The sequence below is a fragment of the Orbicella faveolata genome, unplaced genomic scaffold (genome assembly GCF_042242905.1).
Source record: "Orbicella faveolata isolate gen_17 unplaced genomic scaffold, um_ofav_v1 contig_19, whole genome shotgun sequence".
NCBI classification, from domain to species: domain Eukaryota; kingdom Metazoa; phylum Cnidaria; class Anthozoa; order Scleractinia; family Merulinidae; genus Orbicella; species Orbicella faveolata.
The window spans coordinates 1-21,340 of NW_028301546.1; the positions used below are offsets into that span (position 1 = coordinate 1).

The 21,340-nt window shown below is 44.7% G+C and overlaps 37 non-coding genes and 5 pseudogenes across 37 annotated transcripts; all 42 read right to left on the minus strand.

Moving 5' to 3' along the window:
• Positions 1-296: 296 nt before the first annotated feature.
• Positions 297-415, minus strand: LOC149112878 (5S ribosomal RNA). Its single transcript, XR_016206886.1, has one exon. It is a non-coding gene; the product is annotated as a 5S ribosomal RNA (ribosomal RNA).
• A 382-nt stretch (positions 416-797) lies between these two features.
• On the minus strand, positions 798-916 carry LOC149112879 (5S ribosomal RNA). Its single transcript, XR_016206945.1, has one exon. It is a non-coding gene; the product is annotated as a 5S ribosomal RNA (ribosomal RNA).
• A 384-nt stretch (positions 917-1,300) lies between these two features.
• LOC149112880 (5S ribosomal RNA) lies at positions 1,301-1,419 on the minus strand. The gene has a single exon (XR_016206956.1). It is a non-coding gene; the product is annotated as a 5S ribosomal RNA (ribosomal RNA).
• Positions 1,420-1,804: 385 nt separating this feature from the next.
• On the minus strand, positions 1,805-1,923 carry LOC149112881 (5S ribosomal RNA). Its single transcript, XR_016206967.1, has one exon. It is a non-coding gene; the product is annotated as a 5S ribosomal RNA (ribosomal RNA).
• Positions 1,924-2,309: 386 nt separating this feature from the next.
• On the minus strand, positions 2,310-2,428 carry LOC149112882 (5S ribosomal RNA). Its single transcript, XR_016206978.1, has one exon. It is a non-coding gene; the product is annotated as a 5S ribosomal RNA (ribosomal RNA).
• A 385-nt stretch (positions 2,429-2,813) lies between these two features.
• LOC149112883 (5S ribosomal RNA) lies at positions 2,814-2,932 on the minus strand. The gene has a single exon (XR_016206892.1). It is a non-coding gene; the product is annotated as a 5S ribosomal RNA (ribosomal RNA).
• Positions 2,933-3,317: 385 nt separating this feature from the next.
• Positions 3,318-3,436, minus strand: LOC149112884 (5S ribosomal RNA). Its single transcript, XR_016206903.1, has one exon. It is a non-coding gene; the product is annotated as a 5S ribosomal RNA (ribosomal RNA).
• Positions 3,437-3,823: 387 nt separating this feature from the next.
• On the minus strand, positions 3,824-3,942 carry LOC149112885 (5S ribosomal RNA). The gene has a single exon (XR_016206914.1). It is a non-coding gene; the product is annotated as a 5S ribosomal RNA (ribosomal RNA).
• Positions 3,943-4,324: 382 nt separating this feature from the next.
• LOC149112886 (5S ribosomal RNA) lies at positions 4,325-4,443 on the minus strand. Its single transcript, XR_016206925.1, has one exon. It is a non-coding gene; the product is annotated as a 5S ribosomal RNA (ribosomal RNA).
• A 382-nt stretch (positions 4,444-4,825) lies between these two features.
• Positions 4,826-4,943, minus strand: LOC149112887 (5S ribosomal RNA; annotated as a pseudogene).
• Positions 4,944-5,328: 385 nt separating this feature from the next.
• Positions 5,329-5,447, minus strand: LOC149112888 (5S ribosomal RNA). The gene has a single exon (XR_016206936.1). It is a non-coding gene; the product is annotated as a 5S ribosomal RNA (ribosomal RNA).
• A 385-nt stretch (positions 5,448-5,832) lies between these two features.
• Positions 5,833-5,951, minus strand: LOC149112889 (5S ribosomal RNA). The gene has a single exon (XR_016206940.1). It is a non-coding gene; the product is annotated as a 5S ribosomal RNA (ribosomal RNA).
• A 385-nt stretch (positions 5,952-6,336) lies between these two features.
• On the minus strand, positions 6,337-6,455 carry LOC149112890 (5S ribosomal RNA). Its single transcript, XR_016206941.1, has one exon. It is a non-coding gene; the product is annotated as a 5S ribosomal RNA (ribosomal RNA).
• A 385-nt stretch (positions 6,456-6,840) lies between these two features.
• Positions 6,841-6,959, minus strand: LOC149112891 (5S ribosomal RNA). Its single transcript, XR_016206942.1, has one exon. It is a non-coding gene; the product is annotated as a 5S ribosomal RNA (ribosomal RNA).
• A 385-nt stretch (positions 6,960-7,344) lies between these two features.
• LOC149112892 (5S ribosomal RNA) lies at positions 7,345-7,463 on the minus strand. The gene has a single exon (XR_016206943.1). It is a non-coding gene; the product is annotated as a 5S ribosomal RNA (ribosomal RNA).
• A 385-nt stretch (positions 7,464-7,848) lies between these two features.
• On the minus strand, positions 7,849-7,967 carry LOC149112893 (5S ribosomal RNA). The gene has a single exon (XR_016206944.1). It is a non-coding gene; the product is annotated as a 5S ribosomal RNA (ribosomal RNA).
• A 385-nt stretch (positions 7,968-8,352) lies between these two features.
• Positions 8,353-8,471, minus strand: LOC149112894 (5S ribosomal RNA). The gene has a single exon (XR_016206946.1). It is a non-coding gene; the product is annotated as a 5S ribosomal RNA (ribosomal RNA).
• A 385-nt stretch (positions 8,472-8,856) lies between these two features.
• LOC149112895 (5S ribosomal RNA) lies at positions 8,857-8,975 on the minus strand (annotated as a pseudogene).
• Positions 8,976-9,359: 384 nt separating this feature from the next.
• Positions 9,360-9,478, minus strand: LOC149112896 (5S ribosomal RNA). Its single transcript, XR_016206947.1, has one exon. It is a non-coding gene; the product is annotated as a 5S ribosomal RNA (ribosomal RNA).
• A 385-nt stretch (positions 9,479-9,863) lies between these two features.
• Positions 9,864-9,982, minus strand: LOC149112897 (5S ribosomal RNA). The gene has a single exon (XR_016206948.1). It is a non-coding gene; the product is annotated as a 5S ribosomal RNA (ribosomal RNA).
• Positions 9,983-10,366: 384 nt separating this feature from the next.
• On the minus strand, positions 10,367-10,485 carry LOC149112898 (5S ribosomal RNA). The gene has a single exon (XR_016206949.1). It is a non-coding gene; the product is annotated as a 5S ribosomal RNA (ribosomal RNA).
• Positions 10,486-10,870: 385 nt separating this feature from the next.
• On the minus strand, positions 10,871-10,989 carry LOC149112899 (5S ribosomal RNA). Its single transcript, XR_016206950.1, has one exon. It is a non-coding gene; the product is annotated as a 5S ribosomal RNA (ribosomal RNA).
• Positions 10,990-11,374: 385 nt separating this feature from the next.
• Positions 11,375-11,493, minus strand: LOC149112900 (5S ribosomal RNA). The gene has a single exon (XR_016206951.1). It is a non-coding gene; the product is annotated as a 5S ribosomal RNA (ribosomal RNA).
• A 385-nt stretch (positions 11,494-11,878) lies between these two features.
• Positions 11,879-11,998, minus strand: LOC149112901 (5S ribosomal RNA; annotated as a pseudogene).
• Positions 11,999-12,381: 383 nt separating this feature from the next.
• Positions 12,382-12,501, minus strand: LOC149112902 (5S ribosomal RNA; annotated as a pseudogene).
• Positions 12,502-12,884: 383 nt separating this feature from the next.
• Positions 12,885-13,002, minus strand: LOC149112903 (5S ribosomal RNA; annotated as a pseudogene).
• A 385-nt stretch (positions 13,003-13,387) lies between these two features.
• LOC149112904 (5S ribosomal RNA) lies at positions 13,388-13,506 on the minus strand. The gene has a single exon (XR_016206952.1). It is a non-coding gene; the product is annotated as a 5S ribosomal RNA (ribosomal RNA).
• Positions 13,507-13,891: 385 nt separating this feature from the next.
• LOC149112905 (5S ribosomal RNA) lies at positions 13,892-14,010 on the minus strand. The gene has a single exon (XR_016206953.1). It is a non-coding gene; the product is annotated as a 5S ribosomal RNA (ribosomal RNA).
• Positions 14,011-14,395: 385 nt separating this feature from the next.
• LOC149112906 (5S ribosomal RNA) lies at positions 14,396-14,514 on the minus strand. The gene has a single exon (XR_016206954.1). It is a non-coding gene; the product is annotated as a 5S ribosomal RNA (ribosomal RNA).
• Positions 14,515-14,899: 385 nt separating this feature from the next.
• LOC149112907 (5S ribosomal RNA) lies at positions 14,900-15,018 on the minus strand. The gene has a single exon (XR_016206955.1). It is a non-coding gene; the product is annotated as a 5S ribosomal RNA (ribosomal RNA).
• Positions 15,019-15,403: 385 nt separating this feature from the next.
• Positions 15,404-15,522, minus strand: LOC149112908 (5S ribosomal RNA). The gene has a single exon (XR_016206957.1). It is a non-coding gene; the product is annotated as a 5S ribosomal RNA (ribosomal RNA).
• A 385-nt stretch (positions 15,523-15,907) lies between these two features.
• On the minus strand, positions 15,908-16,026 carry LOC149112909 (5S ribosomal RNA). The gene has a single exon (XR_016206958.1). It is a non-coding gene; the product is annotated as a 5S ribosomal RNA (ribosomal RNA).
• A 385-nt stretch (positions 16,027-16,411) lies between these two features.
• On the minus strand, positions 16,412-16,530 carry LOC149112910 (5S ribosomal RNA). Its single transcript, XR_016206959.1, has one exon. It is a non-coding gene; the product is annotated as a 5S ribosomal RNA (ribosomal RNA).
• A 385-nt stretch (positions 16,531-16,915) lies between these two features.
• Positions 16,916-17,034, minus strand: LOC149112911 (5S ribosomal RNA). Its single transcript, XR_016206960.1, has one exon. It is a non-coding gene; the product is annotated as a 5S ribosomal RNA (ribosomal RNA).
• A 385-nt stretch (positions 17,035-17,419) lies between these two features.
• On the minus strand, positions 17,420-17,538 carry LOC149112912 (5S ribosomal RNA). Its single transcript, XR_016206961.1, has one exon. It is a non-coding gene; the product is annotated as a 5S ribosomal RNA (ribosomal RNA).
• Positions 17,539-17,923: 385 nt separating this feature from the next.
• On the minus strand, positions 17,924-18,042 carry LOC149112913 (5S ribosomal RNA). Its single transcript, XR_016206962.1, has one exon. It is a non-coding gene; the product is annotated as a 5S ribosomal RNA (ribosomal RNA).
• Positions 18,043-18,427: 385 nt separating this feature from the next.
• Positions 18,428-18,546, minus strand: LOC149112914 (5S ribosomal RNA). The gene has a single exon (XR_016206963.1). It is a non-coding gene; the product is annotated as a 5S ribosomal RNA (ribosomal RNA).
• Positions 18,547-18,931: 385 nt separating this feature from the next.
• On the minus strand, positions 18,932-19,050 carry LOC149112915 (5S ribosomal RNA). Its single transcript, XR_016206964.1, has one exon. It is a non-coding gene; the product is annotated as a 5S ribosomal RNA (ribosomal RNA).
• A 385-nt stretch (positions 19,051-19,435) lies between these two features.
• Positions 19,436-19,554, minus strand: LOC149112916 (5S ribosomal RNA). The gene has a single exon (XR_016206965.1). It is a non-coding gene; the product is annotated as a 5S ribosomal RNA (ribosomal RNA).
• A 385-nt stretch (positions 19,555-19,939) lies between these two features.
• Positions 19,940-20,058, minus strand: LOC149112917 (5S ribosomal RNA). The gene has a single exon (XR_016206966.1). It is a non-coding gene; the product is annotated as a 5S ribosomal RNA (ribosomal RNA).
• Positions 20,059-20,443: 385 nt separating this feature from the next.
• LOC149112918 (5S ribosomal RNA) lies at positions 20,444-20,562 on the minus strand. The gene has a single exon (XR_016206968.1). It is a non-coding gene; the product is annotated as a 5S ribosomal RNA (ribosomal RNA).
• Positions 20,563-20,947: 385 nt separating this feature from the next.
• Positions 20,948-21,066, minus strand: LOC149112919 (5S ribosomal RNA). The gene has a single exon (XR_016206969.1). It is a non-coding gene; the product is annotated as a 5S ribosomal RNA (ribosomal RNA).
• Between the last annotated feature and the right edge of the window lie 274 nt (positions 21,067-21,340).

Genomic DNA, 21,340 nt, shown 5'->3' on the forward strand with positions numbered 1-21,340 from the left:
CCAATTACGTCTCGGCTACTTAACCCAGAGATTCCAAAGCCAGCTAAGACTTCAAATCACAAAAGGGCGATTCTCCAATGGTCAGTCATCAAAGCCACATTCAAGAGATTGCCTCCAGTGTGCTGCTCAGTGTTGCAGTGGCTGTAATCAAACAAGAAAATCTTCTAATATGCTGTCAACTTGCTGGAAAAATAATTCCAAAAAAAAAAAGACAACATTTTGAAAACAGAGGGATCAATGATGTGGAGGCGTATGGAAATCTTCTCTGAGAAGTCCAGTCCCAAAATGGCTCCAAAAGTCTACAACACGGCGTATTCCCAGGTGGTCACCCAGCCAGGTACTGACGCCGCCCAACAGGACTTGACTTCGGTGATCGGACGAGAACCGGTACGTTCCCTGTGGTGTGGTCGTAGACGAAAGAAACAACTCAACCTTGCCAATTGCTTGGACTCTCTTTTAAGTCTCTTAGAAGGAAGGCCTTTAATTGCTGTTGTCATGAATTTCCAATTACGTCTCGGCTACTTAACCCAGAGATTCCAAAGCCAGCTAAGACTTCAAATCACAAAAGGGCGATTCTCCAATGGTCAGTCATCAAAGCCACATTCAAGAGATTGCCTCCAGTGTGCTGCTCAGTGTTGCAGTGCTGTAATCAAACAAGAAAATCTTCTAATATGCTGTCAACTTGCTGGAAAAATAATTCCAAAAAAAAAAGACAACATTTTGAAAACAGAGGGATCAATGATGTGGAGGCGTATGGAAATCTTCTCTGAAGAGTCCAGTCCCAAAATGGCTCCAAAAGTCTACAACACGGCGTATTCCCAGGTGGTCACCCAGCCAGGTACTGACGCCGCCCAACAGGACTTGACTTCGGTGATCGGACGAGAACCGGTACGTTCCCTGTGGTGTGGTCGTAGACGAAAGAAACAACTCAAACCTTGCCCAATTGCTTGGACTCTCTTTTAAGTCTCTTAGAAGGAAGGCCTTTAATTGCTGTTGTCATGAATTTCCAATTACGTCTCGGCTACTTAACCCAGAGATTCCAAAGCCAGCTAAGACTTCAAATCACAAAAGGGCGATTCTCCAATGGTCAGTCATCAAAGCCACATTCAAGAGATTGCCTCCAGTGTGCTGCTCAGTGTTGCAGTGCTGTAATCAAACAAGAAAATCTTCTAATATGCTGTCAACTTGCTGGAAAAATAATTCCAAAAAAAAAAGACAACATTTTGAAAACAGAGGGATCAATGATGTGGAGGCGTATGGAAATCTTCTCTGAAGAGTCCAGTCCCAAAATGGCTCCAAAAGTCTACAACACGGCGTATTCCCAGGTGGTCACCCAGCCAGGTACTGACGCCGCCCAACAGGACTTGACTTCGGTGATCGGACGAGAACCGGTACGTTCCCTGTGGTGTGGTCGTAGACGAAAGAAAACAACTCAAACCTTGCCCAATTGCTTGGACTCTCTTTTAAGTCTCTTAGAAGGAAGGCCTTTAATTGCTGTTGTCATGAATTTCCAATTACGTCTCGGCTACTTAACCCAGAGATTCCAAAGCCAGCTAAGACTTCAAATCACAAAAGGGCGATTCTCCAATGGTCAGTCATCAAAGCCACATTCAAGAGATTGCCTCCAGTGTGCTGCTCAGTGTTGCAGTGCTGTAATCAAACAAGAAAATCTTCTAATATGCTGTCAACTTGCTGGAAAAATAATTCCAAAAAAAAAAGACAACATTTTGAAAACAGAGGGATCAATGATGTGGAGGCGTATGGAAATCTTCTCTGAAGAGTCCAGTCCCAAAATGGCTCCAAAAGTCTACAACACGGCGTATTCCCAGGTGGTCACCCAGCCAGGTACTGACGCCGCCCAACAGGACTTGACTTCGGTGATCGGACGAGAACCGGTACGTTCCCTGTGGTGTGGTCGTAGACGAAAGAAACAACTCAAACCTTGCCCAATTGCTTGGACTCTCTTTTAAGTCTCTTAGAAGGAAGGCCTTTAATTGCTGTTGTCATGAATTTCCAATTACGTCTCGGCTACTTAACCCAGAGATTCCAAAGCCAGCTAAGACTTCAAATCACAAAAGGGCGATTCTCCAATGGTCAGTTCATCAAAGCCACATTCAAGAGATTGCCTCCAGTGTGCTGCTCAGTGTTGCAGTGCTGTAATCAAACAAGAAAATCTTCTAATATGCTGTCAACTTGCTGGAAAAATAATTCCAAAAAAAAAAGACAACATTTTGAAAACAGAGGGATCAATGATGTGGAGGCGTAATGGAAATCTTCTCTGAAGAGTCCAGTCCCAAAATGGCTCCAAAAGTCTACAACACGGCGTATTCCCAGGTGGTCACCCAGCCAGGTACTGACGCCGCCCAACAGGACTTGACTTCGGTGATCGGACGAGAACCGGTACGTTCCCTGTGGTGTGGTCGTAGACGAAAGAAACAACTCAAACCTTGCCCAATTGCTTGGACTCTCTTTTAAGTCTCTTAGAAGGAAGGCCTTTAATTGCTGTTGTCATGAATTTCCAATTACGTCTCGGCTACTTAACCCAGAGATTCCAAAGCCAGCTAAGACTTCAAATCACAAAAGGGCGATTCTCCAATGGTCAGTCATCAAAGCCACATTCAAGAGATTGCCTCCAGTGTGCTGCTCAGTGTTGCAGTGCTGTAATCAAACAAGAAAATCTTCTAATATGCTGTCAACTTGCTGGAAAAATAATTCCAAAAAAAAAAAGACAACATTTTGAAAACAGAGGGATCAATGATGTGGAGGCGTATGGAAATCTTCTCTGAAGAGTCCAGTCCCAAAATGGCTCCAAAAGTCTACAACACGGCGTATTCCCAGGTGGTCACCCAGCCAGGTACTGACGCCGCCCAACAGGACTTGACTTCGGTGATCGGACGAGAACCGGTACGTTCCCTGTGGTGTGGTCGTAGACGAAAGAAACAACTCAAACCTTGCCCAATTGCTTGGACTCTCTTTTAAGTCTCTTAGAAGGAAGGCCTTTAATTGCTGTTGTCATGAATTTCCAATTACGTCTCGGCTACTTAACCCAGAGATTCCAAAGCCAGCTAAGACTTCAAATCACAAAAGGGCGATTCTCCAATGGTCAGTCATCAAAGCCACATTCAAGAGATTGCCTCCAGTGTGCTGCTCAGTGTTGCAGTGCTGTAATCAAACAAGAAAATCTTCTAATATGCTGTCAACTTGCTGGAAAAATAATTCCAAAAAAAAAAAGACAACATTTTGAAAACAGAGGGATCAATGATGTGGAGGCGTATGGAAATCTTCTCTGAAGAGTCCAGTCCCAAAATGGCTCCAAAAGTCTACAACACGGCGTATTCCCAGGTGGTCACCCAGCCAGGTACTGACGCCGCCCAACAGGACTTGACTTCGGTGATCGGACGAGAACCGGTACGTTCCCTGTGGTGTGGTCGTAGACGAAAGAAACAACTCAAACCTTGCCCAATTGCTTGGACTCTCTTTTAAGTCTCTTAGAAGGAAGGCCTTTAATTGCTGTTGTCATGAATTTCCAATTACGTCTCGGCTACTTAACCCAGAGATTCCAAAGCCAGCTAAGACTTCAAATCACAAAAGGGCGATTCTCCAATGGTCAGTCATCAAAGCCACATTCAAGAGATTGCCTCCAGTGTGCTGCTCAGTGTTGCAGTGCTGTAATCAAACAAGAAAATCTTCTAATATGCTGTCAACTTGCTGGAAAAATAATTCCAAAAAAAAAAAGACAACATTTTGAAAACAGAGGGATCAATGATGTGGAGGCGTATGGAAATCTTCTCTGAAGAGTCCAGTCCCAAAAATGGCTCCCAAAAGTCTACAACACGGCGTATTCCCAGGTGGTCACCCAGCCAGGTACTGACGCCGCCCAACAGGACTTGACTTCGGTGATCGGACGAGAACCGGTACGTTCCCTGTGGTGTGGTCGTAGACGAAAGAAACAACTCAAACCTTGCCCAATGCTTGGACTCTCTTTTAAGTCTCTTAGAAGGAAGGCCTTTAATTGCTGTTGTCATGAATTTCCAATTACGTCTCGGCTACTTAACCCAGAGATTCCAAAGCCAGCTAAGACTTCAATCACAAAAGGGCGATTCTCCAATGGTCAGTCATCAAAGCCACATTCAAGAGATTGCCTCCAGTGTGCTGCTCAGTGTTGCAGTGCTGTAATCAAACAAGAAAATCTTCTAATATGCTGTCAACTTGCTGGAAAAATAATTCCAAAAAAAAAAAGACAACATTTTGAAACAGAGGGATCAATGATGTGGAGGCGTATGGAAATCTTCTCTGAAGAGTCCAGTCCCAAAATGGCTCCAAAAGTCTACAACACGGCGTATTCCCAGGTGGTCACCCAGCCAGGTACTGACGCCGCCCAACAGGACTTGACTTCGGTGATCGGACGAGAACCGGTACGTTCCCTGTGGTGTGGTCGTAGACGAAAGAAACACTCAAACCTTGCCCAATTGCTTGGACTCTCTTTTAAGTCTCTTAGAAGGAAGGCCTTTAATTGCTGTTGTCATGAATTTCCAATTACGTCTCGGCTACTTAACCCAGAGATTCCAAAGCAGCTAAGACTTCAAATCACAAAAGGGCGATTCTCCAATGGTCAGTCATCAAAGCCACATTCAAGAGATTGCCTCCAGTGTGCTGCTCAGTGTTGCAGTGCTGTAATCAAACAAGAAAATCTTCTAATATGCTGTCAACTTGCTGGAAAAATAATTCCAAAAAAAAAAGACAACATTTTGAAAACAGAGGGATCAATGATGTGGAGGCGTATGGAAATCTTCTCTGAAGAGTCCAGTCCCAAAATGGCTCCAAAAGTCTACAACACGCGTATTCCCAGGTGGTCACCCAGCCAGGTACTGACGCCGCCCAACAGGACTTGACTTCGGTGATCGGACGAGAACCGGTACGTTCCCTGTGGTGTGGTCGTAGACGAAAGAAACAACTCAAACCTTGCCCAATTGCTTGGACTCTCTTTTAAGTCTCTTAGAAGGAAGGCCTTTAATTGCTGTTGTCATGAATTTCCAATTACGTCTCGGCTACTTAACCCAGAGATTCCAAAGCCAGCTAAGACTTCAAATCACAAAAGGGCGATTCTCCAATGGTCAGTCATCAAAGCCACATTCAAGAGATTGCCTCCAGTGTGCTGCTCAGTGTTGCAGTGCTGTAATCAAACAAGAAAATCTTCTAATATGCTGTCAACTTGCTGGAAAAATAATTCCAAAAAAAAAAAGACAACATTTTGAAAACAGAGGGATCAATGATGTGGAGGCGTATGGAAATCTTCTCTGAAGAGTCCAGTCCCAAAATGGCTCCAAAAGTCTACAACACGGCGTATTCCCAGGTGGTCACCCAGCCAGGTACTGACGCCGCCCAACAGGACTTGACTTCGGTGATCGGACGAGAACCGGTACGTTCCCTGTGGTGTGGTCGTAGACGAAAGAAACAACTCAAACCTTGCCCAATTGCTTGGACTCTCTTTTAAGTCTCTTAGAAGGAAGGCCTTTAATTGCTGTTGTCATGAATTTCCAATTACGTCTCGGCTACTTAACCCAGAGATTCCAAAGCCAGCTAAGACTTCAAATCACAAAAGGGCGATTCTCCAATGGTCAGTCATCAAAGCCACATTCAAGAGATTGCCTCCAGTGTGCTGCTCAGTGTTGCAGTGCTGTAATCAAACAAGAAAATCTTCTAATATGCTGTCAACTTGCTGGAAAAATAATTCCAAAAAAAAAAAGACAACATTTTGAAAACAGAGGGATCAATGATGTGGAGGCGTATGGAAATCTTCTCTGAAGAGTCCAGTCCCAAAATGGCTCCAAAAGTCTACAACACGGCGTATTCCCAGGTGGTCACCCAGCCAGGTACTGACGCCGCCCAACAGGACTTGACTTCGGTGATCGGACGAGAACCGGTACGTTCCCTGTGGTGTGGTCGTAGACGAAAGAAACAACTCAAACCTTGCCCAATTGCTTGGACTCTCTTTTAAGTCTCTTAGAAGGAAGGCCTTTAATTGCTGTTGTCATGAATTTCCAATTACGTCTCGGCTACTTAACCCAGAGATTCCAAAGCCAGCTAAGACTTCAAATCACAAAAGGGCGATTCTCCAATGGTCAGTCATCAAAGCCACATTCAAGAGATTGCCTCCAGTGTGCTGCTCAGTGTTGCAGTGCTGTAATCAAACAAGAAAATCTTCTAATATGCTGTCAACTTGCTGGAAAAATAATTCCAAAAAAAAAAAGACAACATTTTGAAAACAGAGGGATCAATGATGTGGAGGCGTATGGAAATCTTCTCTGAAGAGTCCAGTCCCAAAATGGCTCCAAAAGTCTACAACACGGCGTATTCCCAGGTGGTCACCCAGCCAGGTACTGACGCCGCCCAACAGGACTTGACTTCGGTGATCGGACGAGAACCGGTACGTTCCCTGTGGTGTGGTCGTAGACGAAAGAAACAACTCAAACCTTGCCCAATTGCTTGGACTCTCTTTTAAGTCTCTTAGAAGGAAGGCCTTTAATTGCTGTTGTCATGAATTTCCAATTACGTCTCGGCTACTTAACCCAGAGATTCCAAAGCCAGCTAAGACTTCAAATCACAAAAGGGCGATTCTCCAATGGTCAGTCATCAAAGCCACATTCAAGAGATTGCCTCCAGTGTGCTGCTCAGTGTTGCAGTGCTGTAATCAAACAAGAAAATCTTCTAATATGCTGTCAACTTGCTGGAAAAATAATTCCAAAAAAAAAAAGACAACATTTTGAAAACAGAGGGATCAATGATGTGGAGGCGTATGGAAATCTTCTCTGAAGAGTCCAGTCCCAAAATGGCTCCAAAAGTCTACAACACGGCGTATTCCCAGGTGGTCACCCAGCCAGGTACTGACGCCGCCCAACAGGACTTGACTTCGGTGATCGGACGAGAACCGGTACGTTCCCTGTGGTGTGGTCGTAGACGAAAGAAACAACTCAAACCTTGCCCAATTGCTTGGACTCTCTTTTAAGTCTCTTAGAAGGAAGGCCTTTAATTGCTGTTGTCATGAATTTCCAATTACGTCTCGGCTACTTAACCCAGAGATTCCAAAGCCAGCTAAGACTTCAAATCACAAAAGGGCGATTCTCCAATGGTCAGTCATCAAAGCCACATTCAAGAGATTGCCTCCAGTGTGCTGCTCAGTGTTGCAGTGCTGTAATCAAACAAGAAAATCTTCTAATATGCTGTCAACTTGCTGGAAAAATAATTCCAAAAAAAAAAAGACAACATTTTGAAAACAGAGGGATCAATGATGTGGAGGCGTATGGAAATCTTCTCTGAAGAGTCCAGTCCCAAAATGGCTCCAAAAGTCTACAACACGGCGTATTCCCAGGTGGTCACCCAGCCAGGTACTGACGCCGCCCAACAGGACTTGACTTCGGTGATCGGACGAGAACCGGTACGTTCCCTGTGGTGTGGTCGTAGACGAAAGAAACAACTCAAACCTTGCCCAATTGCTTGGACTCTCTTTTAAGTCTCTTAGAAGGAAGGCCTTTAATTGCTGTTGTCATGAATTTCCAATTACGTCTCGGCTACTTAACCCAGAGATTCCAAAGCCAGCTAAGACTTCAAATCACAAAAGGGCGATTCTCCAATGGTCAGTCATCAAAGCCACATTCAAGAGATTGCCTCCAGTGTGCTGCTCAGTGTTGCAGTGCTGTAATCAAACAAGAAAATCTTCTAATATGCTGTCAACTTGCTGGAAAAATAATTCCAAAAAAAAAAAGACAACATTTTGAAAACAGAGGGATCAATGATGTGGAGGCGTATGGAAATCTTCTCTGAAGAGTCCAGTCCCAAAATGGCTCCAAAAGTCTACAACACGGCGTATTCCCAGGTGGTCACCCAGCCAGGTACTGACGCCGCCCAACAGGACTTGACTTCGGTGATCGGACGAGAACCGGTACGTTCCCTGTGGTGTGGTCGTAGACGAAAGAAACAACTCAAACCTTGCCCAATTGCTTGGACTCTCTTTTAAGTCTCTTAGAAGGAAGGCCTTTAATTGCTGTTGTCATGAATTTCCAATTACGTCTCGGCTACTTAACCCAGAGATTCCAAAGCCAGCTAAGACTTCAAATCACAAAAGGGCGATTCTCCAATGGTCAGTCATCAAAGCCACATTCAAGAGATTGCCTCCAGTGTGCTGCTCAGTGTTGCAGTGCTGTAATCAAACAAGAAAATCTTCTAATATGCTGTCAACTTGCTGGAAAAATAATTCCAAAAAAAAAAAGACAACATTTTGAAAACAGAGGGATCAATGATGTGGAGGCGTATGGAAATCTTCTCTGAAGAGTCCAGTCCCAAAATGGCTCCAAAAGTCTACAACACGGCGTATTCCCAGGTGGTCACCCAGCCAGGTACTGACGCCGCCCAACAGGACTTGACTTCGGTGATCGGACGAGAACCGGTACGTTCCCTGTGGTGTGGTCGTAGACGAAAGAAACAACTCAAACCTTGCCCAATTGCTTGGACTCTCTTTTAAGTCTCTTAGAAGGAAGGCCTTTATTGCTGTTGTCATGAATTTCCAATTACGTCTCGGCTACTTAACCCAGAGATTCCAAAGCCAGCTAAGACTTCAAATCACAAAAGGGCGATTCTCCAATGGTCAGTCATCAAAGCCACATTCAAGAGATTGCCTCCAGTGTGCTGCTCAGTGTTGCAGTGCTGTAATCAAACAAGAAAATCTTCTAATATGCTGTCAACTTGCTGGAAAAATAATTCCAAAAAATAAAAAGACAACATTTTGAAAACAGAGGGATCAATGATGTGGAGGCGTATGGAAATCTTCTCTGAAGAGTCCAGTCCCAAAATGGCTCCAAAAGTCTACAAAACGGCGTATTCCCAGGTGGTCACCCAGCCAGGTACTGACGCCGCCCAACAGGACTTGACTTCGGTGATCGGACGAGAACCGGTACGTTCCCTGTGGTGTGGTCGTAGACGAAAGAAACAACTCAAACCTTGCCCAATTGCTTGGACTCTCTTTTAAGTCTCTTAGAAGGAAGGCCTTTATTGCTGTTGTCATGAATTTCCAATTACGTCTCGGCTACTTAACCCAGAGATTCCAAAGCCAGCTAAGACTTCAAATCACAAAAGGGCGATTCTCCAATGGTCAGTCATCAAAGCCACATTCAAGAGATTGCCTCCAGTGTGCTGCTCAGTGTTGCAGTGCTGTAATCAAACAAGAAAATCTTCTAATATGCTGTCAACTTGCTGGAAAAATAATTCCAAAAAAAAAAAGACAACATTTTGAAAACAGAGGGATCAATGATGTGGAGGCGTATGGAAATCTTCTCTGAAGAGTCCAGTCCCAAAATGGCTCCAAAAGTCTACAACACGGCGTATTCCCAGGTGGTCACCCAGCCAGGTACTGACGCCGCCCAACAGGACTTGACTTCGGTGATCGGACGAGAACCGGTACGTTCCCTGTGGTGTGGTCGTAGACGAAAGAAACAACTCAAACCTTGCCCAATTGCTTGGACTCTCTTTTAAGTCTCTTAGAAGGAAGGCCTTTAATTGCTGTTGTCATGAATTTCCAATTACGTCTCGGCTACTTAACCCAGAGATTCCAAAGCCAGCTAAGACTTCAAATCACAAAAGGGCGATTCTCCAATGGTCAGTCATCAAAGCCACATTCAAGAGATTGCCTCCAGTGTGCTGCTCAGTGTTGCAGTGCTGTAATCAAACAAGAAAATCTTCTAATATGCTGTCAACTTGCTGGAAAAATAATTCCAAAAAAAAAAAGACAACATTTTGAAAACAGAGGGATCAATGATGTGGAGGCGTATGGAAATCTTCTCTGAAGAGTCCAGTCCCAAAATGGCTCCAAAAGTCTACAACACGGCGTATTCCCAGGTGGTCACCCAGCCAGGTACTGACGCCGCCCAACAGGACTTGACTTCGGTGATCGGACGAGAACCGGTACGTTCCCTGTGGTGTGGTCGTAGACGAAAGAAACAACTCAAACCTTGCCCAATTGCTTGGACTCTCTTTTAAGTCTCTTAGAAGGAAGGCCTTTAATTGCTGTTGTCATGAATTTCCAATTACGTCTCGGCTACTTAACCCAGAGATTCCAAAGCCAGCTAAGACTTCAAATCACAAAAGGGCGATTCTCCAATGGTCAGTCATCAAAGCCACATTCAAGAGATTGCCTCCAGTGTGCTGCTCAGTGTTGCAGTGCTGTAATCAAACAAGAAAATCTTCTAATATGCTGTCAACTTGCTGGAAAAATAATTCCAAAAAAAAAAGACAACATTTTGAAAACAGAGGGATCAATGATGTGGAGGCGTATGGAAATCTTCTCTGAAGAGTCCAGTCCCAAAATGGCTCCAAAAGTCTACAACACGGCGTATTCCCAGGTGGTCACCCAGCCAGGTACTGACGCCGCCCAACAGGACTTGACTTCGGTGATCGGACGAGAACCGGTACGTTCCCTGTGGTGTGGTCGTAGACGAAAGAAACAACTCAAACCTTGCCCAATTGCTTGGACTCTCTTTTAAGTCTCTTAGAAGGAAGGCCTTTAATTGCTGTTGTCATGAATTTCCAATTACGTCTCGGCTACTTAACCCAGAGATTCCAAAGCCAGCTAAGACTTCAAATCACAAAAGGGCGATTCTCCAATGGTCAGTCATCAAAGCCACATTCAAGAGATTGCCTCCAGTGTGCTGCTCAGTGTTGCAGTGCTGTAATCAAACAAGAAAATCTTCTAATATGCTGTCAACTTGCTGGAAAAATAATTCCAAAAAAAAAAAGACAACATTTTGAAAACAGAGGGATCAATGATGTGGAGGCGTATGGAAATCTTCTCTGAAGAGTCCAGTCCCAAAATGGCTCCAAAAGTCTACAACACGGCGTATTCCCAGGTGGTCACCCAGCCAGGTACTGACGCCGCCCAACAGGACTTGACTTCGGTGATCGGACGAGAACCGGTACGTTCCCTGTGGTGTGGTCGTAGACGAAAGAAACAACTCAAACCTTGCCCAATTGCTTGGACTCTCTTTTAAGTCTCTTAGAAGGAAGGCCTTTAATTGCTGTTGTCATGAATTTCCAATTACGTCTCGGCTACTTAACCCAGAGATTCCAAAGCCAGCTAAGACTTCAAATCACAAAAGGGCGATTCTCCAATGGTCAGTCATCAAAGCCACATTCAAGAGATTGCCTCCAGTGTGCTGCTCAGTGTTGCAGTGCTGTAATCAAACAAGAAAATCTTCTAATATGCTGTCAACTTGCTGGAAAAATAATTCCAAAAAAAAAAAGACAACATTTTGAAAACAGAGGGATCAATGATGTGGAGGCGTATGGAAATCTTCTCTGAAGAGTCCAGTCCCAAAATGGCTCCAAAAGTCTACAACACGGCGTATTCCCAGGTGGTCACCCAGCCAGGTACTGACGCCGCCCAACAGGACTTGACTTCGGTGATCGGACGAGAACCGGTACGTTCCCTGTGGTGTGGTCGTAGACGAAAGAAACAACTCAAACCTTGCCCAATTGCTTGGACTCTCTTTTAAGTCTCTTAGAAGGAAGGCCTTTAATTGCTGTTGTCATGAATTTCCAATTACGTCTCGGCTACTTAACCCAGAGATTCCAAAGCCAGCTAAGACTTCAAATCACAAAAGGGCGATTCTCCAATGGTCAGTCATCAAAGCCACATTCAAGAGATTGCCTCCAGTGTGCTGCTCAGTGTTGCAGTGCTGTAATCAAACAAGAAAATCTTCTAATATGCTGTCAACTTGCTGGAAAAATAATTCCAAAAAAAAAAAGACAACATTTTGAAAACAGAGGGATCAATGATGTGGAGGCGTATGGAAATCTTCTCTGAAGAGTCCAGTCCCAAAATGGCTCCAAAAGTCTACAACACGGCGTATTCCCAGGTGGTCACCCAGCCAGGTACTGACGCCCGCCCAACAGGACTTGACTTCGGTGATCGGACGAGAACCGGTACGTTCCCTGTGGTGTGGTCGTAGACGAAAGAAACAACTCAAACCTTGCCCAATTGCTTGGACTCTCTTTTAAGTCTCTTAGAAGGAAGGCCTTTAATTGCTGTTGTCATGATTCCAATTAACGTCTCGGCTACTTAACCCAGAGATTCCAAAGCCAGCTAAGACTTCAAATCACAAAAGGGCGATTCTCCAATGGTCAGTCATCAAAGCCACATTCAAGAGATTGCCTCCAGTGTGCTGCTCAGTGTTGCAGTGCTGTAATCAAACAAGAAAATCTTCTAATATGCTGTCAACTTGCTGGAAAAATAATTCCAAAAAAAAAAAGACAACATTTTGAAAACAGAGGGATCAATGATGTGGAGCGTATGGAAATCTTCTCTGAAGAGTCCAGTCCCAAAATGGCTCCAAAAGTCTACAACACGGCGTATTCCCAGGTGGTCACCCAGCCAGGGTACTGACGCCGCCCAACAGGACTTGACTTCGGTGATCGGACGAGAACCGGTACGTTCCCTGTGGTGTGGTCGTAGACGAAAGAACAACTCAAACCTTGCCCAATTGCTTGGACTCTCTTTAAGTCTCTTAGAAGGAAGGGGCCTTTAATTGCTGTTGTCATGAATTTCCAATTAAGTCTCGGCTACTTAACCCAGAGATTCCAAAGCCAGCTAAGACTTCAAATCACAAAAGGGCGATTCTCCAATGGTCAGTCATCAAAGCCACATTCAAGAGATTGCCTCCAGTGTGCTGCTCAGTGTTGCAGTGCTGTAATCAAACAAGAAAATCTTCTAATATGCTGTCAACTTGCTGGAAAAATAATTCCAAAAAAAAAAGACAACATTTGAAAACAGAGGGATCAATGATGTGGAGGCGTATGGAAATCTTCTCTGAAGAGTCCAGTCCCAAAATGGCTCCAAAAGTCTACAACACGGCGTATTCCCAGGTGGTCACCCAGCCAGGTACTGACGCCGCCCAACAGGACTGACTTCGGTGATCGGACGAGAACCGGTACGTTCCCTGTGGTGTGGTCGTAGACGAAAGAAACAACTCAAACCTTGCCCAATTGCTTGGACTCTCTTTTAAGTCTCTTAGAAGGAAGGCCTTTAATTGCTGTTGTCATGAATTTCCAATTACGTCTCGGCTACTTAACCCAGAGATTCCAAAGCCAGCTAAGACTTCAAATCACAAAAGGGCGATTCTCCAATGGTCAGTCATCAAAGCCACATTCAAGAGATTGCCTCCAGTGTGCTGCTCAGTGTTGCAGTGCTGTAATCAAACAAGAAAATCTTCTAATATGCTGTCAACTTGCTGGAAAAATAATTCCAAAAAAAAAAAGACAACATTTTGAAAACAGAGGGATCAATGATGTGGAGGCGTATGGAAATCTTCTCTGAAGAGTCCAGTCCCAAAATGGCTCCAAAAGTCTACAACACGGCGTATTCCCAGGTGGTCACCCAGCCAGGTACTGACGCCGCCCAACAGGACTTGACTTCGGTGATCGGACGAGAACCGGTACGTTCCCTGTGGTGTGGTCGTAGACGAAAGAAACAACTCAAACCTTGCCCAATTGCTTGGACTCTCTTTTAAGTCTCTTAGAAGGAAGGCCTTTAATTGCTGTTGTCATGAATTTCCAATTACGTCTCGGCTACTTAACCCAGAGATTCCAAAGCCAGCTAAGACTTCAAATCACAAAAGGGCGATTCTCCAATGGTCAGTCATCAAAGCCACATTCAAGAGATTGCCTCCAGTGTGCTGCTCAGTGTTGCAGTGCTGTAATCAAACAAGAAAATCTTCTAATATGCTGTCAACTTGCTGGAAAAATAATTCCAAAAAAAAAAAGACAACATTTTGAAAACAGAGGGATCAATGATGTGGAGGCGTATGGAAATCTTCTCTGAAGAGTCCAGTCCCAAAATGGCTCCAAAAGTCTACAACACGGCGTATTCCCAGGTGGTCACCCAGCCAGGTACTGACGCCGCCCAACAGGACTTGACTTCGGTGATCGGACGAGAACCGGTACGTTCCCTGTGGTGTGGTCGTAGACGAAAGAAACAACTCAAACCTTGCCCAATTGCTTGGACTCTCTTTTAAGTCTCTTAGAAGGAAGGCCTTTAATTGCTGTTGTCATGAATTTCCAATTACGTCTCGGCTACTTAACCCAGAGATTCCAAAGCCAGCTAAGACTTCAAATCACAAAAGGGCGATTCTCCAATGGTCAGTCATCAAAGCCACATTCAAGAGATTGCCTCCAGTGTGCTGCTCAGTGTTGCAGTGCTGTAATCAAACAAGAAAATCTTCTAATATGCTGTCAACTTGCTGGAAAAATAATTCCAAAAAAAAAAAGACAACATTTTGAAAACAGAGGGATCAATGATGTGGAGGCGTATGGAAATCTTCTCTGAAGAGTCCAGTCCCAAAATGGCTCCAAAAGTCTACAACACGGCGTATTCCCAGGTGGTCACCCAGCCAGGTACTGACGCCGCCCAACAGGACTTGACTTCGGTGATCGGACGAGAACCGGTACGTTCCCTGTGGTGTGGTCGTAGACGAAAGAAACAACTCAAACCTTGCCCAATTGCTTGGACTCTCTTTTAAGTCTCTTAGAAGGAAGGCCTTTAATTGCTGTTGTCATGAATTTCCAATTACGTCTCGGCTACTTAACCCAGAGATTCCAAAGCCAGCTAAGACTTCAAATCACAAAAGGGCGATTCTCCAATGGTCAGTCATCAAAGCCACATTCAAGAGATTGCCTCCAGTGTGCTGCTCAGTGTTGCAGTGCTGTAATCAAACAAGAAAATCTTCTAATATGCTGTCAACTTGCTGGAAAAATAATTCCAAAAAAAAAAAGACAACATTTTGAAAACAGAGGGATCAATGATGTGGAGGCGTATGGAAATCTTCTCTGAAGAGTCCAGTCCCAAAATGGCTCCAAAAGTCTACAACACGGCGTATTCCCAGGTGGTCACCCAGCCAGGTACTGACGCCGCCCAACAGGACTTGACTTCGGTGATCGGACGAGAACCGGTACGTTCCCTGTGGTGTGGTCGTAGACGAAAGAAACAACTCAAACCTTGCCCAATTGCTTGGACTCTCTTTTAAGTCTCTTAGAAGGAAGGCCTTTAATTGCTGTTGTCATGAATTTCCAATTACGTCTCGGCTACTTAACCCAGAGATTCCAAAGCCAGCTAAGACTTCAAATCACAAAAGGGCGATTCTCCAATGGTCAGTCATCAAAGCCACATTCAAGAGATTGCCTCCAGTGTGCTGCTCAGTGTTGCAGTGCTGTAATCAAACAAGAAAATCTTCTAATATGCTGTCAACTTGCTGGAAAAATAATTCCAAAAAAAAAAAGACAACATTTTGAAAACAGAGGGATCAATGATGTGGAGGCGTATGGAAATCTTCTCTGAAGAGTCCAGTCCCAAAATGGCTCCAAAAGTCTACAACACGGCGTATTCCCAGGTGGTCACCCAGCCAGGTACTGACGCCGCCCAACAGGACTTGACTTCGGTGATCGGACGAGAACCGGTACGTTCCCTGTGGTGTGGTCGTAGACGAAAGAAACAACTCAAACCTTGCCCAATTGCTTGGACTCTCTTTTAAGTCTCTTAGAAGGAAGGCCTTTAATTGCTGTTGTCATGAATTTCCAATTACGTCTCGGCTACTTAACCCAGAGATTCCAAAGCCAGCTAAGACTTCAAATCACAAAAGGGCGATTCTCCAATGGTCAGTCATCAAAGCCACATTCAAGAGATTGCCTCCAGTGTGCTGCTCAGTGTTGCAGTGCTGTAATCAAACAAGAAAATCTTCTAATATGCTGTCAACTTGCTGGAAAAATAATTCCAAAAAAAAAAAGACAACATTTTGAAAACAGAGGGATCAATGATGTGGAGGCGTATGGAAATCTTCTCTGAAGAGTCCAGTCCCAAAATGGCTCCAAAAGTCTACAACACGGCGTATTCCCAGGTGGTCACCCAGCCAGGTACTGACGCCGCCCAACAGGACTTGACTTCGGTGATCGGACGAGAACCGGTACGTTCCCTGTGGTGTGGTCGTAGACGAAAGAAACAACTCAAACCTTGCCCAATTGCTTGGACTCTCTTTTAAGTCTCTTAGAAGGAAGGCCTTTAATTGCTGTTGTCATGAATTTCCAATTACGTCTCGGCTACTTAACCCAGAGATTCCAAAGCCAGCTAAGACTTCAAATCACAAAAGGGCGATTCTCCAATGGTCAGTCATCAAAGCCACATTCAAGAGATTGCCTCCAGTGTGCTGCTCAGTGTTGCAGTGCTGTAATCAAACAAGAAAATCTTCTAATATGCTGTCAACTTGCTGGAAAAATAATTCCAAAAAAAAAAAGACAACATTTTGAAAACAGAGGGATCAATGATGTGGAGGCGTATGGAAATCTTCTCTGAAGAGTCCAGTCCCAAAATGGCTCCAAAAGTCTACAACACGGCGTATTCCCAGGTGGTCACCCAGCCAGGTACTGACGCCGCCCAACAGGACTTGACTTCGGTGATCGGACGAGAACCGGTACGTTCCCTGTGGTGTGGTCGTAGACGAAAGAAACAACTCAAACCTTGCCCAATTGCTTGGACTCTCTTTTAAGTCTCTTAGAAGGAAGGCCTTTAATTGCTGTTGTCATGAATTTCCAATTACGTCTCGGCTACTTAACCCAGAGATTCCAAAGCCAGCTAAGACTTCAAATCACAAAAGGGCGATTCTCCAATGGTCAGTCATCAAAGCCACATTCAAGAGATTGCCTCCAGTGTGCTGCTCAGTGTTGCAGTGCTGTAATCAAACAAGAAAATCTTCTAATATGCTGTCAACTTGCTGGAAAAATAATTCCAAAAAAAAAAAGACAACATTTTGAAAACAGAGGGATCAATGATGTGGAGGCGTATGGAAATCTTCTCTGAAGAGTCCAGTCCCAAAATGGCTCCAAAAGTCTACAACACGGCGTATTCCCAGGTGGTCACCCAGCCAGGTACTGACGCCGCCCAACAGGACTTGACTTCGGTGATCGGACGAGAACCGGTACGTTCCCTGTGGTGTGGTCGTAGACGAAAGAAACAACTCAAACCTTGCCCAATTGCTTGGACTCTCTTTTAAGTCTCTTAGAAGGAAGGCCTTTAATTGCTGTTGTCATGAATTTCCAATTACGTCTCGGCTACTTAACCCAGAGATTCCAAAGCCAGCTAAGACTTCAAATCACAAAAGGGCGATTCTCCAATGGTCAGTCATCAAAGCCACATTCAAGAGATTGCCTCCAGTGTGCTGCTCAGTGTTGCAGTGCTGTAATCAAACAAGAAAATCTTCTAATATGCTGTCAACTTGCTGGAAAAATAATTCCAAAAAAAAAAAGACAACATTTTGAAAACAGAGGGATCAATGATGTGGAGGCGTATGGAAATCTTCTCTGAAGAGTCCAGTCCCAAAATGGCTCCAAAAGTCTACAACACGGCGTATTCCCAGGTGGTCACCCAGCCAGGTACTGACGCCGCCCAACAGGACTTGACTTCGGTGATCGGACGAGAACCGGTACGTTCCCTGTGGTGTGGTCGTAGACGAAAGAAACAACTCAAACCTTGCCCAATTGCTTGGACTCTCTTTTAAGTCTCTTAGAAGGAAGGCCTTTAATTGCTGTTGTCATGAATTTCCAATTACGTCTCGGCTACTTAACCCAGAGATTCCAAAGCCAGCTAAGACTTCAAATCACAAAAGGGCGATTCTCCAATGGTCAGTCATCAAAGCCACATTCAAGAGATTGCCTCCAGTGTGCTGCTCAGTGTTGCAGTGCTGTAATCAAACAAGAAAATCTTCTAATATGCTGTCAACTTGCTGGAAAAATAATTCCAAAAAAAAAAAGACAACATTTTGAAAACAGAGGGATCAATGATGTGGAGGCGTATGGAAATCTTCTCTGAAGAGTCCAGTCCCAAAATGGCTCCAAAAGTCTACAACACGGCGTATTCCCAGGTGGTCACCCAGCCAGGTACTGACGCCGCCCAACAGGACTTGACTTCGGTGATCGGACGAGAACCGGTACGTTCCCTGTGGTGTGGTCGTAGACGAAAGAAACAACTCAAACCTTGCCCAATTGCTTGGACTCTCTTTTAAGTCTCTTAGAAGGAAGGCCTTTAATTGCTGTTGTCATGAATTTCCAATTACGTCTCGGCTACTTAACCCAGAGATTCCAAAGCCAGCTAAGACTTCAAATCACAAAAGGGCGATTCTCCAATGGTCAGTCATCAAAGCCACATTCAAGAGATTGCCTCCAGTGTGCTGCTCAGTGTTGCAGTGCTGTAATCAAACAAGAAAATCTTCTAATATGCTGTCAACTTGCTGGAAAAATAATTCCAAAAAAAAAAAGACAACATTTTGAAAACAGAGGGATCAATGATGTGGAGGCGTATGGAAATCTTCTCTGAAGAGTCCAGTCCCAAAATGGCTCCAAAAGTCTACAACACGGCGTATTCCCAGGTGGTCACCCAGCCAGGTACTGACGCCGCCCAACAGGACTTGACTTCGGTGATCGGACGAGAACCGGTACGTTCCCTGTGGTGTGGTCGTAGACGAAAGAAACAACTCAAACCTTGCCCAATTGCTTGGACTCTCTTTTAAGTCTCTTAGAAGGAAGGCCTTTAATTGCTGTTGTCATGAATTTCCAATTACGTCTCGGCTACTTAACCCAGAGATTCCAAAGCCAGCTAAGACTTCAAATCACAAAAGGGCGATTCTCCAATGGTCAGTCATCAAAGCCACATTCAAGAGATTGCCTCCAGTGTGCTGCTCAGTGTTGCAGTGCTGTAATCAAACAAGAAAATCTTCTAATATGCTGTCAACTTGCTGGAAAAATAATTCCAAAAAAAAAAAGACAACATTTTGAAAACAGAGGGATCAATGATGTGGAGGCGTATGGAAATCTTCTCTGAAGAGTCCAGTCCCAAAATGGCTCCAAAAGTCTACAACACGGCGTATTCCCAGGTGGTCACCCAGCCAGGTACTGACGCCGCCCAACAGGACTTGACTTCGGTGATCGGACGAGAACCGGTACGTTCCCTGTGGTGTGGTCGTAGACGAAAGAAACAACTCAAACCTTGCCCAATTGCTTGGACTCTCTTTTAAGTCTCTTAGAAGGAAGGCCTTTAATTGCTGTTGTCATGAATTTCCAATTACGTCTCGGCTACTTAACCCAGAGATTCCAAAGCCAGCTAAGACTTCAAATCACAAAAGGGCGATTCTCCAATGGTCAGTCATCAAAGCCACATTCAAGAGATTGCCTCCAGTGTGCTGCTCAGTGTTGCAGTGCTGTAATCAAACAAGAAAATCTTCTAATATGCTGTCAACTTGCTGGAAAAATAATTCCAAAAAAAAAAAGACAACATTTTGAAAACAGAGGGATCAATGATGTGGAGGCGTATGGAAATCTTCTCTGAAGAGTCCAGTCCCAAAATGGCTCCAAAAGTCTACAACACGGCGTATTCCCAGGTGGTCACCCAGCCAGGTACTGACGCCGCCCAACAGGACTTGACTTCGGTGATCGGACGAGAACCGGTACGTTCCCTGTGGTGTGGTCGTAGACGAAAGAAACAACTCAAACCTTGCCCAATTGCTTGGACTCTCTTTTAAGTCTCTTAGAAGGAAGGCCTTTAATTGCTGTTGTCATGAATTTCCAATTACGTCTCGGCTACTTAACCCAGAGATTCCAAAGCCAGCTAAGACTTCAAATCACAAAAGGGCGATTCTCCAATGGTCAGTCATCAAAGCCACATTCAAGAGATTGCCTCCAGTGTGCTGCTCAGTGTTGCAGTGCTGTAATCAAACAAGAAAATCTTCTAATATGCTGTCAACTTGCTGGAAAAATAATTCCAAAAAAAAAAAGACAACATTTTGAAAACAGAGGGATCAATGATGTGGAGGCGTATGGAAATCTTCTCTGAAGAGTCCAGTCCCAAAATGGCTCCAAAAGTCTACAACACGGCGTATTCCCAGGTGGTCACCCAGCCAGGTACTGACGCCGCCCAACAGGACTTGACTTCGGTGATCGGACGAGAACCGGTACGTTCCCTGTGGTGTGGTCGTAGACGAAAGAAACAACTCAAACCTTGCCCAATTGCTTGGACTCTCTTTTAAGTCTCTTAGAAGGAAGGCCTTTAATTGCTGTTGTCATGAATTTCCAATTACGTCTCGGCTACTTAACCCAGAGATTCCAAAGCCAGCTAAGACTTCAAATCACAAAAGGGCGATTCTCCAATGGTCAGTCATCAAAGCCACATTCAAGAGATTGCCTCCAGTGTGCTGCTCAGTGTTGCAGTGCTGTAATCAAACAAGAAAATCTTCTAATATGCTGTCAACTTGCTGGAAAAATAATTCCAAAAAAAAAAAGACAACATTTTGAAAACAGAGGGATCAATGATGTGGAGGCGTATGGAAATCTTCTCTGAAGAGTCCAGTCCCAAAATGGCTCCAAAAGTCTACAACACGGCGTATTCCCAGGTGGTCACCCAGCCAGGTACTGACGCCGCCCAACAGGACTTGACTTCGGTGATCGGACGAGAACCGGTACGTTCCCTGTGGTGTGGTCGTAGACGAAAGAAACAACTCAAACCTTGCCCAATTGCTTGGACTCTCTTTTAAGTCTCTTAGAAGGAAGGCCTTTAATTGCTGTTGTCATGAATTTCCAATTACGTCTCGGCTACTTAACCCAGAGATTCCAAAGCCAGCTAAGACTTCAAATCACAAAAGGGCGATTCTCCAATGGTCAGTCATCAAAGCCACATTCAAGAGATTGCCTCCAGTGTGCTGCTCAGTGTTGCAGTGCTGTAATCAAACAAGAAAATCTTCTAATATGCTGTCAACTTGCTGGAAAAATAATTCCAAAAAAAAAAAGACAACATTTTGAAAACAGAGGGATCAATGATGTGGAGGCGTATGGAAATCTTCTCTGAAGAGTCCAGTCCCAAAATGGCTCCAAAAGTCTACAACACGGCGTATTCCCAGGTGGTCACCCAGCCAGGTACTGACGCCGCCCAACAGGACTTGACTTCGGTGATCGGACGAGAACCGGTACGTTCCCTGTGGTGTGGTCGTAGACGAAAGAAACAACTCAAACCTTGCCCAATTGCTTGGACTCTCTTTTAAGTCTCTTAGAAGGAAGGCCTTTAATTGCTGTTGTCATGAATTTCCAATTACGTCTCGGCTACTTAACCCAGAGATTCCAAAGCCAGCTAAGACTTCAAATCACAAAAGGGCGATTCTCCAATGGTCAGTCATCAAAGCCACATTCAAGAGATTGCCTCCAGTGTGCTGCTCAGTGTTGCAGTGCTGTAATCAAACAAGAAAATCTTCTAATATGCTGTCAACTTGCT